Source organism: Dioscorea cayenensis, chromosome 12, assembly GCF_009730915.1.
Source record: "Dioscorea cayenensis subsp. rotundata cultivar TDr96_F1 chromosome 12, TDr96_F1_v2_PseudoChromosome.rev07_lg8_w22 25.fasta, whole genome shotgun sequence".
In the NCBI taxonomy this organism is placed as follows: domain Eukaryota; kingdom Viridiplantae; phylum Streptophyta; class Magnoliopsida; order Dioscoreales; family Dioscoreaceae; genus Dioscorea; species Dioscorea cayenensis.
Window position 1 is genome coordinate 9,032,657 of NC_052482.1, and position 18,335 is coordinate 9,050,991.

At 41.3% G+C, this 18,335-nt stretch overlaps 1 non-coding gene across 1 annotated transcript; it reads left to right on the forward strand.

Annotated features, from left to right (window-relative positions):
• Positions 1–4,001: 4,001 nt before the first annotated feature.
• On the forward strand, positions 4,002–4,108 carry LOC120274351. Its single transcript, XR_005540877.1, has one exon. It is a non-coding gene; the product is annotated as a small nucleolar RNA R71 (small nucleolar RNA).
• Positions 4,109–18,335: the final 14,227 nt, after the last annotated feature.

The window sequence follows — 18,335 nt, forward strand, 5'->3', positions numbered from 1 at the left end:
GATAACTCTTTCTCTCATTAGGGCATAACTAGTATCTAACTTATGAGAGTAGCTTCATACTTCATAGGCGGTAGCTCTTTCCATCCCAAATGCACAACCAAAACAAACATTTTTCTTTCTTTTTCCAATTTTTTTAGCAAAAACAAAAAAGAAAATTAACACAAGAAACAAAACTAACTCATCCCTTAAACATCAAACTTGAGTTTCCACAAGGTTTCATGAGCGAGTAGTGCAACAAGTGTCAATCAGGCAAAAATTCCTAGAAATTTAAGTAAAAACTAGAGCATGAGAACATTTAATGTTAAAAATTCTCCTAAACTCAAGAATACGACCATTGCAACTAAAGTAAACCACCATTGGCTACGTGAGCATGTAATTTCAGTCAAAACTTGTGTAATGTATATGTGTAATGTGAACTCACCCCCACACTTAAGATGTACATTGCCCTCAATGTATGCATGCAAGCACAATAAAATGTATAACATTCAAGATCATATGTGAAGGTGGGCAATTGAAACAATTCTCCCCTGAACTCCTAATGGTATATTTAATGGAGCTATATTCCTTGAGAGATGAGTTCCAATGGGTTGTTGAGCACATACGACCATGTGAAAATCACATTGACCGTGTCTATGACTAGTCCTCAATTTCCATACTCACAAGACCATCTGCATGTATACACATGGAAGATTCACTAAAACTCAACAAACACAAAATAAAACTCGAGTATATAAAGATAACTCAGTGAAATACAACTCGAGATAACAAAATGAAAGATAAACTCAGTAGGAAGATCCTTTCTAAATAGTACAAGTCCAAAATAAAATACGAAAACATAAAGAACTAAAAGAAAGATGCATCAAGAGTTGTTGTCCTCCATTCTCTCTGCTTGTGCTACTGCTAGTGCTGGTACTAGTGATAGTGATGTTGGTGATACAAAATAAATAAAGATTTGGTGAAGAAAAGAGAAAGAGAAGCTTACCGACGAAATGAGAATGAAAGACTTCGAACGCGGCCGGAAAACTTACCCAAATCTCTATAAATGGACTGAGAAGGGTTGGGAAGGTGAAGGGAGACGACATTTGAGTGTTTGGGAGTTAAAGAATGAAGGGGCACGGGCGTTTTATAAAGAAAAAGTTGCGCCTCTTCACTGTCTGCACATCCACATGGGTGTGTGGAAATTACCCACGCCCGTGTGACTCCACAGGGTAGCTTTACAAGGGTAGACACATGCCTTGTGTGCCCTCTAGATAGCCTCTGACTCTCTCTCAATGCATCCACATGTGCATGTGGAAATTCCCTATGCCTATGTGCCCGACTCACAGGGGTATATACACACACCTATGGCTTCTCTGTCCACCCAAGAAATTTCTCTAAGTGTTTTACACGCCAGTGTCCACACGGCCGTGGGTCTTCACAAGGGCCACTCATAGGAGCACGCATACACCCCTGTGTCTTCTCGGGATGGATGAGAACTCTCTGAAGGAAATCACACGGGTGTGGGGGTTTTACTCACGCTCGTGTGTAGTTCATAGGGTCAGACATAGGGGCATACACACGCCCCTGTATCTTCTCCGGATAGAGTTCTGAACTTCTGCAGAGAAACACATACCCGTGGGGAATTTCCACACGGGCGTGTGACCATCACAAGGTCATTTACAGGGGTTGACACACACCCCTGTGTCCTCTCAGGATAAGCTTTGAATGAAACCACACACCAATGTGGAATTTCCACACGGCCGTGTATCTTCTCTGGATAACTTAGAAAAATTTACAGACTTTGCACAAAATTTTTGAACATTAACATCTATTTAGAGCCTACCTATATTATGTGAAAGTAACCTAAGAATCATGAAAAACACGCTCAAGTGACCAAGAAAACTTCGTCACACACAATTAAGCACATGATAATACCAATAATCCATGAGAAATTCACAACAATAGCTTGTAAAAGATCAAAAGACCAACACTTAAGCTCTTATTCATGCAAACACTAACTAAAACATAGAAAAACAATAAAGACTTGGGTTGCCTTCCAAGAAGTGCTTGTTTAACGTCACTTAGCTTGACATATTTGACCTTACCTCATGGGGGCTCATAGATGAAGGTTTTCCTCTTACCCATGACTTGAAAGCATGATGAACATAGTCCTTTTGAGATAGAGAGGGAGTTATCAAATTTGTTACTGCACAAGGGTTCGTCACCCTTACTCCATTCTTTCTCATCACCATTACCCTTGGGACGTTTCTTGTGATATCTCCTTGCATGCTTCATCTTCGGAGTATCTTCTTCATGATCCCCGGGTTAGGTTGTATCTTGTCCTCTAGACCAAGCGTCATCATGTCTTCATCCTCCATTTCTTGGTCTAGCAACCCCTCATACGGGCCTGGATACATTATTTCCTACACATATTCATCTATTAGTTCATCGGTAGTGTCAAGAAAAAACTAAGTATCATCAAAGTCTAGAGAATGTCTCATGACTTCGGTGAGGCGGTATGTAAGCTTGTCGTCCCCAACTCATAAAGTCAACTCCCCGCCATCCATGTTGATAAGAGCTTTGGAAGTGCGCAAGAAGGATCTTCCAAGTATCAAAGGAACATCGACATCCTCATGAACATCGAACACTATGAAGTCTACAGGAAATATGTACTTGTCAACCTTCATAAGTACATCTTCGATGATGCCCCTTGGATGTCTAACCATTCGGTCCGCTAATTATAATGTCATCCAAGTGAGCCTAGGCTCTCTTAAGTCTAGTTTTCGGAAGAATATGTAAGGCATGGCCTTGATGCTAGCCCCTGAGTCCACCAATGTCTTTTCTTCACCCATGTTATCAATGTTGCACAGAATGATAAAGATTCCGGGGTCTTTCTTCTTGTTCGGCATATTATTTTGCAACACCACCGAACATAAACCATCTAGAATCACAGATGCACTCCCTTCCAACTACCTCTAGTTGGTCAAGAGGTCCTTGAGAAACTTTGCATAACGACGCATTTGAGACAATGCCTCCACAAATGGGATGTTGATGTGCAATGGCTTGAATAACCCCACGAACTTCTTATATTGCTCAACATTTTGCCATTCTTTGATCTTGAAGGATAAGGGATTCTTGGCTTGTAAGGTGGTGATGCCATCTCTTTTCCTTTTGTTCTCTCCTTAACGTCCACGACCATGGATGCTTCAACATTGGTCTTCTCACACTGAAGCCTACCCTCAACATCACGACCACTTCTCAAAGTGATCGCCTTTACATGCTCCCTCGGATTGGTTCTGGTGGCACTAGGCAAGCTTCCTTGAGGTCTCTCTGATAACGACTTCACAATTTGCCTCACTTGATTCTACAAATTGTGCAATGATGCAGTGTGGTTGTGAAGTATGGCTTCTAGTGACTACAATTTTATATCCGACGATTGAATGAACTTGGTTAAAGCCTTTTCTAAATAAGTTATCCGGTTTTCCAACCTTGAAACTCGGTTCTCCATATTTGGGGCTTCTTGTTGTTGTTGGAAACCGGGTGGTGCCATTGTCTTATGTTGATTACTCCATGAAAGATTCGGATGGCTCCTCCAAGCTGGATTGTTCGTGTTGCTATATGGATTACCTTGGTTTCTCATTGCATTACACCCAAAATCCACTTGTTCTACCGAGGATGTACCACCAACGGAAATCAGGCAATCAGATGGAGCATGTCCTCCCCTATACCCTGTACAACTAGTTATGACCGCCACTCTATTAGAAGTTAGAGTATCTAACTTCTTACTCAATAACTCCACTTGGGCAGCCAATGAAGTAACTGCGTCAATCTCATGAAGTCCGGCTACATTCTTTCTGTCCCTTGTGTTCCACTGATAACTGTTCAGAGCTATTTCTTTAATGAGATGTCGGGCTTCTTCTGGGGTCTTGCTCACTAAGGTACCTCCTGCTGCACCATCTAGTAACTGCTTCATGCTTGGGTTCAAACCATTATAAATAGTATGAATGATCATCTACTCAGGGAACCCATGTTGAGGATATTTCCGCAGGAGCTCCTTGAACCTATCCCATGTCTTAAAAGCAGACTTCAATTCTGATTTCACAAAGGTGGAAATTTCATTCCAGAGCTTCACCGATTTTCTAAGAGGAAAATATTGGGCAAGAAAAGCTTTTACCATCTCCTCCCAAGTAGTAATCGATGCTCGAGGTAATGAATATAGCCACTGCTTTGCTTTCCCCTTCAAGGAAAATAGGAAGGCCCTCAATCTGATAGCATCGTCCGTAACTCCATTAATCTTGAGCATGTCAGACATTTCTAAGAAGTTCTCTATGTGATTGTTTAGATCCTCATCTGTCAAACCATTAAACTATGCCGATCATTGTAACATTTGGATGAATGCTGGCTTGGGCTCAAAATTCTAAGCTGTAATAGGTAGCCGCACAATGGTAGATTGTGTGCCAAGAACTGCGGGTTTGGCATAATCGGACAATATCCTCTGCTGCTCATTTTGATCTGCCATATCTGACCCTTCACCTTCTACCTCAGCTTGATTTATCTGTTCTTGCACAGGTTCTTTACTCCTTTCATGAAGTGTTCTTTCAAGTTCAGGATCATCTTCAACCAATGTCGAAGATTCCTTTGGGTCATAACCTAGAGCTGCAACCAAAGAAAGAAAAACAAATTAGAACGATGGAAGAATAAGAAAGTATGAAATAGAATAAATGATAAATAGCTTAAATAGCAAAGTGCAAAGTGTTTTTAAAATGCCTACTCCCCAGCAACAGCGCCAAAAAAACTTGACACACCCTTTTGCGTGTGTACCGCATGTGCATGGGTTTGTCGAAGTAATAATACCCTGGTGAGTGGGTAGTCGAATCCACAGGGAATAGTGATTAGAAACACAAAGATTTCTATTTAACTAGAATAAAAAAGGATTTAATAGTGATGTGAATAAGGATAAATGCAAATAGAAATAAGGAAAAAAGAAGGAGGTGCAAATAAGAGATAGGAGAGGCAACCAACGATAAATGGGGCACTCGGACATTGCTCACCCTAGGACTATTGTTTCAAGTGAAAGACTGATCATTATATTTCCTAACTAAAGTATAATGAGTCGTGGAGAATTATATTGACTACCGGCAAGTACATGGGTCATCAAGTAATATGTCTCTCGCAAGCACGAGAGGGTCGTATTCCCTGTGCCCAAGAAGCTACCCTTACTTCCTCTTTACTCGTTGTCTAACGTTCCAATTCTAGTTGAGAATCAAGGCAACTAAAACACAAAAATAAAACAAGAACCGTATTACAAAGCCAAGTTAAAGGATGAAAATGATGAAATGAGAGAGATCCCAGATTTGTATCCCCTTAGGGTTACTCAAGGTAAATTAATGCATGATTTATTAAGCAAAAGGGGTGTTTAGGCCACAACATTCCGAAAGTAGGTTATCCTGATAGTCACGGTGATAACCCCTAATCCCATATGGGTATTGATTCAGAATCTCTTCCGGCCAACCTTCTCCTATGATTGCAATGCAGAAAAGGAAATCCCAATTAAGGCTGATACTCTACCTAGGTTCAACTTTAATATGTGGAGAATACGAATTACGTGGTGGGTATAATGTATTTATATGTATTCATACATGAATCCACAAGAGAGTTCTCATGTAAATCAACACATTAAATCTCACCAAGCTTAAACCCTGAATACACCAAATCCATTAAAACAACTCAAAGCATCCAAATACACAAGTTCACCCTAAGGTTGCCGACATCCGGCGACCTTGGAGCTTAGCCTTCCATACAAACACAAACACAAACACAAAATGAGTTTATGTAATCTACGCTAAAAAGCATAATAAACTCCCTCAAATGATGGAAAGACATGGAGGAGACAGGATGACGTGGAGTGGCTTCCGCGGACGCCACAATGGGGGCGGCTTCCCTTATTTTCTACAAGCTTCCTCAATGTAAAATCGATCGAGATCTTACCCAAATGACTCACTCCTCTTAATTTTTTTCCTCTAAATTAGTTGATTTGGCCATCAAAATGCTTAGTGAAGTTGCCTCCACCTAGGGCTCAAGATGTCTCCAAAGTGGCCTCTTCCAAAACCCTAGCAAAAATAGGGTTAAATAAGGTCCTCCTGAGCCTCACGGCCGCATAGAGCGCTGCTAAAGTACTTTGCTACTGTAACATTGTTACAGTGTTTTCTACTACAGTACTAGCCTCCACAAAATTTCCAGTAAACCTCACGAGTGTCTCACGGACGCATGAAGCCCGTGAATCTCACTGTCTTTTCAGCATTACTCCAGAAATTGAGTTTCTCCAATGCTTGGAACCCTAAAACGCGATTTTTGGTGTTGATTTCTTCCCAATTGCGTTCTCGAGCTCACCTTGGCTCCTTTCACGCCTAAAATGTAAATAAAAAAATTAAACACAAAGCGAGCATCAATTCATAAAAATATGGGTGAAAAGCATATATTCTACTAGTATAAAATACGTACATTTAGGCATTTATCAGAGATCCTTAAACACACGTTCCCAAAACATAAGATCAACCGTGACTAACCCTACACCATACCCTGGTGGAGAAATCTCTAAGTCTCGACACCTCACATTGTGGTAGGTTTCTTTAGACTCTAGGGATTCTAAGTGATAAACCCTATTCCTTAAAATAGATCTAACCCTTTCATCTAGGTGAAAGACCTCTAGTCACAATTAAGTCCCAGATACTAAAGATTACTTCAATGCTTCACTCTATTGCTTGCGCAACTAAGGCCCAGCGGAGTTTATCTCTTAGCACTTCACTCTATTGTGATATCAAAGAACTCTTGGAACGTGGAGGTAAGATAAATCACACCGAAGGGCAAAGGGGACGATCCACTACATCTCGACTCATCCTCTCAACCCTCTCCAATCTAGCATTGTCTAACCCTCGTGGTGTGTCACTCATCCACAAGGATTACCTAAATGGATTCTCAACCCTAGTATCACTCTAAGGGAAAATCAACTCAACAAGCATTCAAGATTGGAACTCAATTAAAAAATCAATTAATGAAAGCATAATAAGAGGTAAAAAAAACAATATCATCCTTTGGTTTACAAGCCCAAGTACCCACTAGGGGTTTAGCTCTCCATGGAGAAAAACACAATTAATAATGAAATAAAAAGTAAAAATATGCAATCCATGAATAAAACCCCCCTTGGTGTTGGTGTCGATGATCTTGTGGAGTGGTTGGGTCTTCTCCAAAGGTCCCCCCGTCAAGCATAGGACACACCTCGCCGGATAGGTGCCGACGAAAGCTCCCCCAATAACTCTCTTCCGAAGGAAACATGGTGTCGAAGGCTGTAAACCACTCCAAAAGCCTTGCCAAAGCCTCTCCAAACCCTAGCCGCGGGCGCTTCCAAAGATGAGAAAAGATAAGCCAAAGAATGGAAAGAAGCATCCCTAAATTGGGCTGAAATCACGACTTAAATAGGGCTGGAATTAGGCATCCACACGGGCATGTGGATTCTCCACATGGCAGTGTGAATCTACAGAAATTCATTTTTCTGCGGCCTTTGAACAGTAACTGAGAAGGTCCCCTTGCGTATATCCCGCAAGTGCACGGGTTTACAGAAGTAATAATCCCAGGTGAGCGGGTATCGAATCCACAGGGAGTAGGTAGTAAAAACACTTAATTTGATTCTTAGCTATGTGGAAGATCATCAATAGTTATAAGTGTGAAAATGATTCAATTCTCAACAATAAAAACAATAAGCAAGAGAGCAAAAGTAAAGAAGAAGGTAAGGCAATCGATAAAGATGGGGTACCCGGATAATGCTCCGCCTAGGATAATCATTTCAAGTGCAAGAACCCTCTATTATGCTTTCTAGTCAATGCAATAGTGAGTCATGGAAATCGTTAATTACAGAGTCCCAAATCTAAGGTCAACTATGCCTAACTCTACACATGTCCTGGAGGAGAAATCGAACAATCTCAACACCTCGCACTCGCAAAGAGTTGCAATGAGCCCTAGGGATTCCAAGTGATAAATCTCTTCCTAATTATAGACCTAACCCTTTGGTCCAGGAGGAAGGTCCCTAACCACAATTAAGCCCTAGATACTTAGATCACCTCAACGGTTCACTCCATTGCACGCGCAACTAAGCCGCAGCAGAGGGTCATCCCTTAGACCATTCACTCTATTATGGCCACAAAGAACTCAAGAAACGGATGTAGAATCTATCACGTCAGAGGGGAAATGAGACGCTCCTGTACCTCTCGACTCACCCTCTCAACCCTCTCCAACCTAGCTTTGTCTAACGCTCGTGGTGTGTCACTCACTCACAAGGTTACCAACAAGAACTCTCAACCCTAGTGTCACTCCAGGGAAAATGTTCATACAATCAAGCATTAAAGGTTGGAACTCACAATAAACATCAATTAATTGAAAGCATAATAAAGAGATTCAATGAAATGAATACATCCTAGGGTTCACAAGTACCCAAGTACCCACTAGGGATTTAGCTCTCCATGGAGCTAAGCACAATCAAAAAAATAGAATGTAAAAGCAATGAATCCATAGAAAAACCCCCTCGATGGTCGTGTCGATGATCTTGTGGAGAGTGCTCTACTCATCACAAGGGATCCTTTGTCCGGCCTAGGATACACCTCGCCGGATCAGTACCGACGAAAGCTCTCCCAATAACCTTCTTCCAAACGACGTGCGATGTCATAGCCGTAGAACCTCTCCAAAAACCTAGCCAATACCCCTCAAAATCCTAGCCGAAGCCCTCTCACAAGTTGTGGAAAAGATGGAGAAAAGAATACAAAAATCGGGGATGAATCGGCTTTAAATAGGGCTGGAATCGGGCGACTACACGGGCGTGGATGCTCCACGCGCTCGTATGGATTCTCTGTTTCTCTGGTTTCTCGGCCGGCTGTGAACAATGTTGCTACAGTGTTGCTACAGTCCTATACTACATTATTCGGCCTGAATAGCTTCCTAATTCTACACTTTCATCGGGGTTACGCAAACGGGCACATGTTCACGTCGTGGATCACTTGCTTCTTCAATGGTGTACACGTTGGTGGAGCTCTTGTTCTATGTGCATAAGTCAGAATGCTCGAATGTTATTGCGTTTGTGCCCCTCCAAATGGATGTGCCCACTTGAATACGAGGAGGTTGGCACACACTCTAGCATCTCACACCTGACCTATGTCTTCGCGTTTGAACCTTAGCAAGATTTCCTCCAAAATTGGTGCATTATGATCCACATTGGCCTATTTCCTTCATACTCGGCCTCACAACCCTACCTGTATAAAAGTAACATAAAAACACACATATTAATGTAAAAACCCGAGAGAAGTAATGCTCAACATAAGGAAAGAATGCTTCGCATTCATATCACACAAGCACTTATCAGTAATTGCTATGGTAAATTGCTATAGTGATTTGCTATAGTATTCCGCTATAGTACTCCACCAAAAATACTCCCAAACCCACACTTTTTATCAATGTAACATAAATGGGCACACGTCCATGCTGTTGATCGCACTGCATCTTCAAATAAAAACATATCTGATGACAATCTTGCCAGTATTGCATGAGTCAGAACACATGAGTGTGACTGCCTTTGTGCCTTTCCAATTGGCATATTCACTTGAGCACAATGGAGGTTAGCACACACTCACATGTCTTTGAGCACAAATTGTGTATTTATGTTTGTTCACTCCAACATTCCATTAACAAAGTGCAAACACAATCTACTTTGGCTTCTTTCTTCCGTACTTGTCTCCACAACCCTACATGTATTGAAGAACACAAATACACATGTATTAGCGATAAAATCTGAGTAGGGTAATCCTCATCATAAGAAAAGAATACTTCATATTACAAATACATAAGCACTTATCAGTGATTCAACCTCAATGAAGATTAAATCCAAATATGAAGAAGGTATTGAAAGCAGAGGTGGTGAAACTTCTTGATGCAAATATTATTTATCCCATCTCAGATAGTGCTTGGGTGAGCCCAACACCAGTGGTACCTAAAAAAGATGGTATGACAGTTGATAAGTGCTTGTGTACTAAGAATATAAAGTATTCTTTTCTTATGATAAGCATTACTTTTATTAGGTTTGATCGTTAATACGTGTGTTTTTTGTGTTCTTTAGCGCATATAGGGTTGTAGAGCCAAATAGAGAAGAAAGGATCCAAAGTAGATTGCAAACATATTTTGTTGATGGAATCATGAAGTGGACACATGAGAAGATGCAAGTTGTGCTCGAAGACATATGAGTGTGTGCCAACCTCCATTATACTTAATGGAATATGTAAATTGGACGGGCACAAAGGCAGTCACACTTATGTGTTCCGACTTGTGCAATGATAGCAAGATCTTCATCAATGTTATCCATTATTGAAGCAGCAACGTGATCTATGACATAGACGTGTGCCCGTTTATGTTGCCTTGAGGAAAAGTGTGGGTTCGGGAGTGTTTTTGGCAGAGTACTGTAGTAGGTTATTGTAGCAAATTACTGTAATAATTACTATAGCAGTTACTGTTTACAGACAACAAAAAATCAGGTTCCTGCAGATTCACATTGGCATGTGGAATCCTGATTCCTGCCTTTTATAAAACCATGATTTGTACTGATTTGGGCATCCTCTTTTCCATCTTTTGTCCATCTCTTCCCTAACTTTGGAGAGGCCTGCGGCTAGGGTTTAGAGAGGCTTTGGTGAGGTGTTTCCTTGGCTTGATGAAGGAACCTTTGAAGAGGCCGAGACTACTCCACAAGACCATCGACACGAATATCAAAGGGGTTTTATTTATGGATTGCATCTCTTTACTTTTGACTTCATTGTTGATTGTATTTTGCTCCATGGAGAGCTAAACCCTTAGTGGGTGTTTGGACTTCTAAACCCTAGGATGATATTGTTTCTTTGATCTTTTATTATACTTACCTTAATTGATGTTTTTAATTGAGTTCCAATCATGAATTCTTGTTGTGTTGATTTTTTTTTAGAGTGACACTAGGGTTGAGAATCCATCTTGGTAATCCTTATTAATGAGTGACACACCATGAGGGTTATATGATGCCAGATTGGAGAGGGTTGAGAGGGTGAGTCGAGAGGTAGCGGAGCATCTTTTTTCCCCTCCGGTGTGATTTACCCTGGCTCCATATTCCAAGTGTTCTTTGCGGTTACAAAAGAGTAAAGTGCTAAGAGTCGAACTCTGCTAGGGCTTAGTTACACGAGCAACAGAGTAAAGTGTTGAAGTAATCCTTAGTATTTGGGGCTTAATTGTGATTAGGGATCTTTCAGCTAGACCAAAGTGTTAGATTTATATTAGGATATAGGGTTTATCACTTGGAATCCCTAGAGCTTCTAGCAACCTAGCACGGTGTGAGGTGTGGAGACTGAGAGATTTCTCCACCAGGGCATAGTGTAGGGTTAGTCACGGTTGACCTTAAGTTTTGGGACCGTGTGTTTAAGAATCTCCATTACTCATTAGACATCAGTTAGGAGGCATAATGATTGGTCTTGCACTTGGAACAATAGTCCTACGGGGAGCAATGCCTGAGTGCCCCACTTTCTATCGATTGCCTTTCCTCTCATTTTGTTGTGCCTTGCTTCCTTATTTTCTTTAGTGCTTTTTATTTTGATTTTGTTCACACACTTATTAATTAATCTTCACCTTAGTTAAATAGCAATCTTCGTATTTTTTATCACTATTCCATGTGGATTCGACTACCCAATCATCGGGGTATTATTACTTCAATAAACCCATGCACTTGCTGGTCGCAAGCGAGGGGTGTGTCAATAGTGGTGAAGAATGAGTAAAATGAGTTAATTCAGGCCTTTAGGAGTTATTGTTCTTATACACGATGGTACACAACGAGACTCTTCACCTAGGACATATTGTGGTAGAGTACCTGCGTCATTAGTGCCAGTATGTTAAGGTTGGAGTGTTATTTTCAGGCCCATACATCACAAGACTTGTTATGGGGATGGGTCTACTTGAGGCGATCAGAGGGGCCAAGAAGACTATCGTTCCATCCCCTCTTGGACTAGAGATAATGACATTGATGGACATGCTGAGGAGATATAGACCCAGCACTTATGTGATGATCAGGCCATCACTAGAGGTATGCGAGGGTGAGGATGATGACGTAGAGGGTTCTCAGCCTACTCCATAGGCGCAGTAGGAGCCAATGGACACCGATGTACCCACTACAGTATAGGAGCCTCTTTCAGTGCATATATTATCTCCATCTCGAGCCCATGATCAACTTGAGAGACTTGAGAATGCTGTAGGAGTATTACAGGTAGATTTGGCAGACGTTCGTGCTACTCAGGCTGCGTACGATACTGAGGTGATGGCATGTCTTACTACACTTCAGCAGATTCTTGAGTGATAGATGACCTCACTGATAGGTGCTTGTGTGATAAGAATGTGAAGTCTTCTTTCCTTATGTTGAGCATTACTTTTATCAGATTTTAGCACTAATACTTGTGCATTTGTGTTACTTTCATGCATATAGGGTTGTGAAGCCGAATGTTAAAGAAAGAATCCAATGTGGATCATGAACGCACACATTTGGTGGAAATCTTGAGAAGGATCAAACGCAAAGACATAAGTCGGGTTCAAGATGCGAGAACGTGTGCCAACCTCCTTGTATTCAAGCTAGCACAATGATTTGGAGGGGCACAAATGTAGTCACATTCGAGTATCCCGATTTGTGCATTAATAGCAAGAGCTTCAACAATGAGGCCATTTATTGAAGAAGCAAAACGATCTATGACGTAAATGTATGCTCGTTTATGTTACCTCGATGAAAATATGGATTCGGGAGTGTTTCGGGGCGTCACTGTAGCAGGGTACTGTAGCAAACATTGTAGAAATTTACTGTAGTGGGTACTATTCACAGCCGGCCGAGAAATTAAATTTCAGAGTATCCACACAGACGTGTGGAAATTACTCACGCCCGTACGAAAAATCCACAAGGGCTCCCACATAGCCGTGTGGATGCCCGATTCCAGCCCTTTTAAAGACGCAATTCAGCCCGATTTCAGTATTCTTTTCTCCTTCTTTTCCCCAACTTTCAAGAGGGCGGTGGCTAGGGTTTTGAGAAGTATTGACAAGGGTTTTGGAGAGGTTCTATGAGTTTGACATCACTGTCCACTTGGAAGAAGGTTATTGGGGAGCTTTTGTCGGTACCGATTCGGTGAGGTGTGCCCTAGGTCGGACAAAGAGACCTATGGAGGAGACGAAGCCACTCCACAAGACCATCATCATGACTATCGAGGTGGTTTTCCTGTGGATTACTTGTTTTTACATTTGATTTCATTGTTGATTTTAATTAGCTCTATAGAGAGCTAAACCACTAGTGGGTACTTGGATTTGTGAACCTTAGGATGTATTTGTTCTATTAAACCTTTTATTATGCTTCCCTTAATTGTTGTTTTAATTGAGTTCCAATCTTTAATGTTTGATTGATTGAATGCTCCCTTAGAATGACACTAGGTTTGAGAGTTCAGCTTGGTAACCCTTGTGAGTGAGTGGCACACCACGAGAGTTAGACAAAGCTAGATTGGAGATGGTTGAGTGGGTGAGTCGAGAGGTAGTAGAGCGTCCCCTTTCCCCTTTGATGTGATTTATGCTACCTCCACCTCTGTGAGTTCTTTGCGGTCATAGTAGAGTGAATGGGCTAAGGGATGACCTTCCACTGGATCTTAGTTGGAAAAGCAACTGAGTGAAGCGTTGAAGTGATTTTAGCACCTAGGGCTAAATTGTGACTAGGGACCTATTACCTGGACCAAGGGTTAGGTCTACATCTAGGAAAAGGGTTTATCACATGGAATCTCTAGAACTCTATGCAATTCTATACAAGTGGAGGTGTTGAGATTGTTTGATTTTTCCACCGGGACATCGTATAGAGTTAGTTACGGTTGACCTTAGATTTGGTCATATGGCATTCCATATGTCTATGTGTGCTTCACAACCCATTGGAACTCAACACTAAGGGAATATGACTTCACAAGTGCACAGGTTTGTCAAAGTAATAAATCCCAACTGAGTGGGGTATCGTATCCACAGGGATAGGGAATAAAAATACTAAAATTGCTACTTAATAAAGCAAAAATGAATAACGATTGTGTTGATAAAGTGTAATGTAAGTAGAAAAACAAAAGAAATAAGAACGAGAGGCCCAAGTAAGTGAGAGGAAAGCCAATCGATAGAAGTGGGGTACTCGGACAATGCTCCCCCTAGGACTAATGTTTCATGTGCAAGACCTACTATTATGCTTCATAAATAATGCTTAATGAGTCATGAAAATCCTAAAACACAAGGTCCCAAACCTAAGGTCAACCGTGACTAACTTTACACCATGTCCCGGAGGAGAAATCGCTCAGTCTCAATACCTCATAGTGTGTAAAGTTGCATGGAGTTCTAGGGATTCCAAGTGATAAACCCTATTCCTATGTGTAGATCTAACCCTTTGGTCTAGGCGAAAGACCCCTAGTCACAATTAAGCCCCATATACTAAAGTCACTTTAACGCTTCACTCTGTTGCTCATGCAACTAAGCCCCAATGGAGTTCATATTTTATTTCTTTACTCTATTGTAACCGCAAAGAACTCTAGGGATTGGAGGTAGGATAAATCACACCTGAGGGAAAAGGGGACACTTTGCTACCTCTCGACTCACCCTCTCAACCCTCTCCAATCTAGCTTTGTCTAACCTTCATGGCTTGTTACCCATCCACAAAGGTTACCAAGATGAACTCTCAACCCTAGTGTCACTCTAAGGGAAAAATCATTCAACAAGTATTCAAGATTGAAACTCAATTTAAAACATCAGTAAAGGAAGGCATAATAAAAGGACAAAGAAACATTAACATCCTTGGGTTTACAAAATCCAAGCACCCGCTAGGGGGTTTAGCTCTCCATGGACCAAGATACAATCAATAATGAAATCGAAAATAAAAACAAGTAATCCATAGGAAAACCCCTTCGGTATTCGTGTCTATGGTCTTGTGGAGTAGCCTTTTCTTCTCTAAAGGTCCCCTTGTCAGGCCTAGGGCACACCTCACCGGATCGGTGCCAACGAAAGCTCCCCCAATAACCTTCTTCCAAGAGAAGAGCGGCATCAAATCCATAGGACCACTTCAAAGACTTGCCAAAAGACTCCCCAAAACCCTAGCCAAGAGCCTCTCAAAATATGGAGAAAAGTTGGAGATAAGGGTGAAAGATTCCTATAAAAATCGGGCTGAACTGTGGCTTAAATAGGGTTGGAATCGGACATCCACACACCCCTGTGGATTTTTCACATGGGCCTGTGAAATTTCCACACGGGTGTGGGGAGTTTCCAAATGCCTGTGTGGATTCTCTGGAAACCTGATTTTCGGCTGGCTGTGAACAGTAACTGCTATAGTGTATTGCTACATTGATTTGCTACAGTAACCTGCTACAAAACTCTGCCTAAACACTCCCAATTCCACACTTTTTATTAAGGCAACATAAACGTCCACACGTTTATGTCATAGATCGCAACTTTTTTTCAATCAAAGGCCTCATTGGTAAAGATCTTGCAATCAATGCAAAAGTTGAGATACGCAAATATGACTGCCTTCGTGCCCCTTCAACTCATTGTAATGACTTGAATACATGGAGGTTGGCATAGATTCATGTATTTTAGAGCCCCACTTGTGTCTTCGTGTTTGTTCCTTCTAAGATTCCACCAAATAGTGCGTTCACGATTTACTTTTGGCTTCTTTTCTTAATAATACTTAGCTTCACAACCTTACATGTGCAAAAGAACACAAATACACATGTATTAGCGCTTAAACTTGATAAATGTAATGCTCATCATAATGAAAGAACACTTTGCATTCTTAACACACGAGCACTTATCATGCCGGATTATCTCTTATTGCATGACTCATTCATTAACCTTGTGGAAACTCAAGTTCAACACTTAAAGGACTGTTTTAGCATTCTCTTGGTTTAATTTCAATAAAACAAGAGAAAATTGTGTTTTGTTTATGCATTGGTGGTGGAAAGAGCTACCACCTATGAAGTATGAAGCTATTTTCATAAGTCGGATACTAGTTATGCCCTAATGAGAGAAAGAGCTATCTAATAGCTTAAGTGAAAACTACTACCATGGTAGAAATAGCTAGCACCTCGAAAGTGTAAAATCCACCTTGGCGGCCGCCTAGGAAAGGGCTACGTTAGAGGATGTGTGAAGCTACTACTTCTCTTTTTGTTTATAAATAAGTCCTATTTAATAAGAACTTTGATGAGTACTTATTAGGTTGACTTGACTGAGTTTACACACACTTACACAATATCAAGTTTGTTGGCCTTTTTGATTTAAATTTTTAGCTAGAGCAATGATTTCTCTTTATTTGGTGTTTAAATTTCCCTTACTTCTAGAATGCCTATTCAGTATACTTTTGGTGAACCTAAGGCTGAGGACTTTCAATTGTTGCTCTTAAATGCTTTAATGATTTATTTTTGCTTAACGATAAGCAAAAACTTAAGTGTGGGGGAGTTTGATAAGTGCTAGAGTATAAGTATTATTAAGTATACTTTCTTACATTGAGCATCATTTTTATCAATTTTTATGGCTCATTCATGTGTATTTGTGTTCTTTTGTACATTTAGGGTTATGGAGACAAGTTTGGAAGAAAGGAAGAAAAAATAGATCATAAATGCGATTTTTAAGGAATCTCTTGTACCAAACAAGGATCAAGGCACAAGTTGTGATCATAGGCATATGGGGTGTGTGAAATCCCTATTTCAACCTTCTAAATACCGCTTCGAGATATTTGACAAGGTCCCCTTGTGTATATCCCGCAAATGCACGGGTTTGTCGAAGTAATAATCCCGGGTGAGTGGGGTCGAATCCACGGGGAGTAGGGAGTGAAAATACTTAATTCGATTCTTAGCTATGTGGAATATCAACAGTGATAAGTGTGGAAATGATTCAATTCTAAACAATAAAATCAACAAGTAAGAGAGCAAAAGTAAAGAAGAGGGTAAGGCAATCGATAAAGATGGGGTACTCGGATAATGCTTCACCTAGGATAATCGCTTCAAGTGCAAGAACCCTCTATTTTGCTTCCAAATCAATGCAATGGTGAGTCGTGGAAATCCTTACATACATAGTCCCAAATCTAAGGTTAACTATGCCTAACTCTATACATGTCTCGAAAGAGAAATCGAACAATCTCAACACCTCGCACTCGCATAGAGTTGCAATGAGCTCTATGGATTCCAAGTGATAAATCTCTTCCTAAATATAGACCTAACCCTTTGGTCCAAGCGGAAGGTCCCTAGCCACAATTAAGCCCTAGATACTAAGATCACCACAACGCTTCACTCCGTTGCACGCGCAACTAGGCCCAGCGGAGGTTCATCCCTTAGACCATTCACTCTATTATGGCTGTAAAGAACTCGAGGAACGGAGGTACAATCTATCACGTCGGAGGGGAAAGGGGACACTCTTGTACCTCTCGACTCACCCTCTCAACCCTCTCCAACCTAGCTTTGTCTAACGCTCGTGGTGTGTCACTCACTCACAAGGTTACCAAGAAGAACTCTCAACCCTAGTGTCACTCTAGGGGAAATGTCCACACAATCAAGCATTCAAGGTTGGAACTCACAATAAAAATTAATTAATTAAAAGCATAATAAAGAGATTCAATGAAATGAATACATCCTAGGGTTCACAAATACCCAAGTACCCACTAGGGGTTTAGCTCTCCATGGAGCTAAGTACAATCAAAGAAATAGAATGTAAAAGCAATGAATCCATAGAAAAAACACCTCGATGGTCGTGTCATTGGTCTTGTGAAAGTCCTCTACCCGTCGGCCAAGGATTCCCTCGTCCGGTATAGGATACGCCTCGACAGAAGCTCCCCTACCGACCTTCTTCCTAAGGAATGAAGATGTCGGAGCCGTAGAACCTCTCCAAAACCTTGGCCAATACCCCTCGAAACCCTAGCCAAAGCCCTCTTGCAAGTTGGGGAAAAGATGGAGAAAAAATACCAAAATCGGGGCTGAATCGGCTTTAAATAGGGCTGGAATCGGGCGACTACACGGGTGTGGATGCTCCACGCGCCCGTGCGGAATTTTCACACGGGCGTGGATAATTTCCACACGCCCATGTAGATTCTCTGTTTCTCTGGTTTCTCGGCCGGCTGTGAACAATGTTGCTACAGTGCTCTGCTACATTATTCGGCCTGAATAGCTTCCCAATTCCATACTTTCATCGGGGTAACGCAAACGGGCACACGTTCACGTCGTGGTTCACTTGCTTCTTCAATGGTGTACATGTTGGTGGAGCTCTTGTTCTATGTGCAT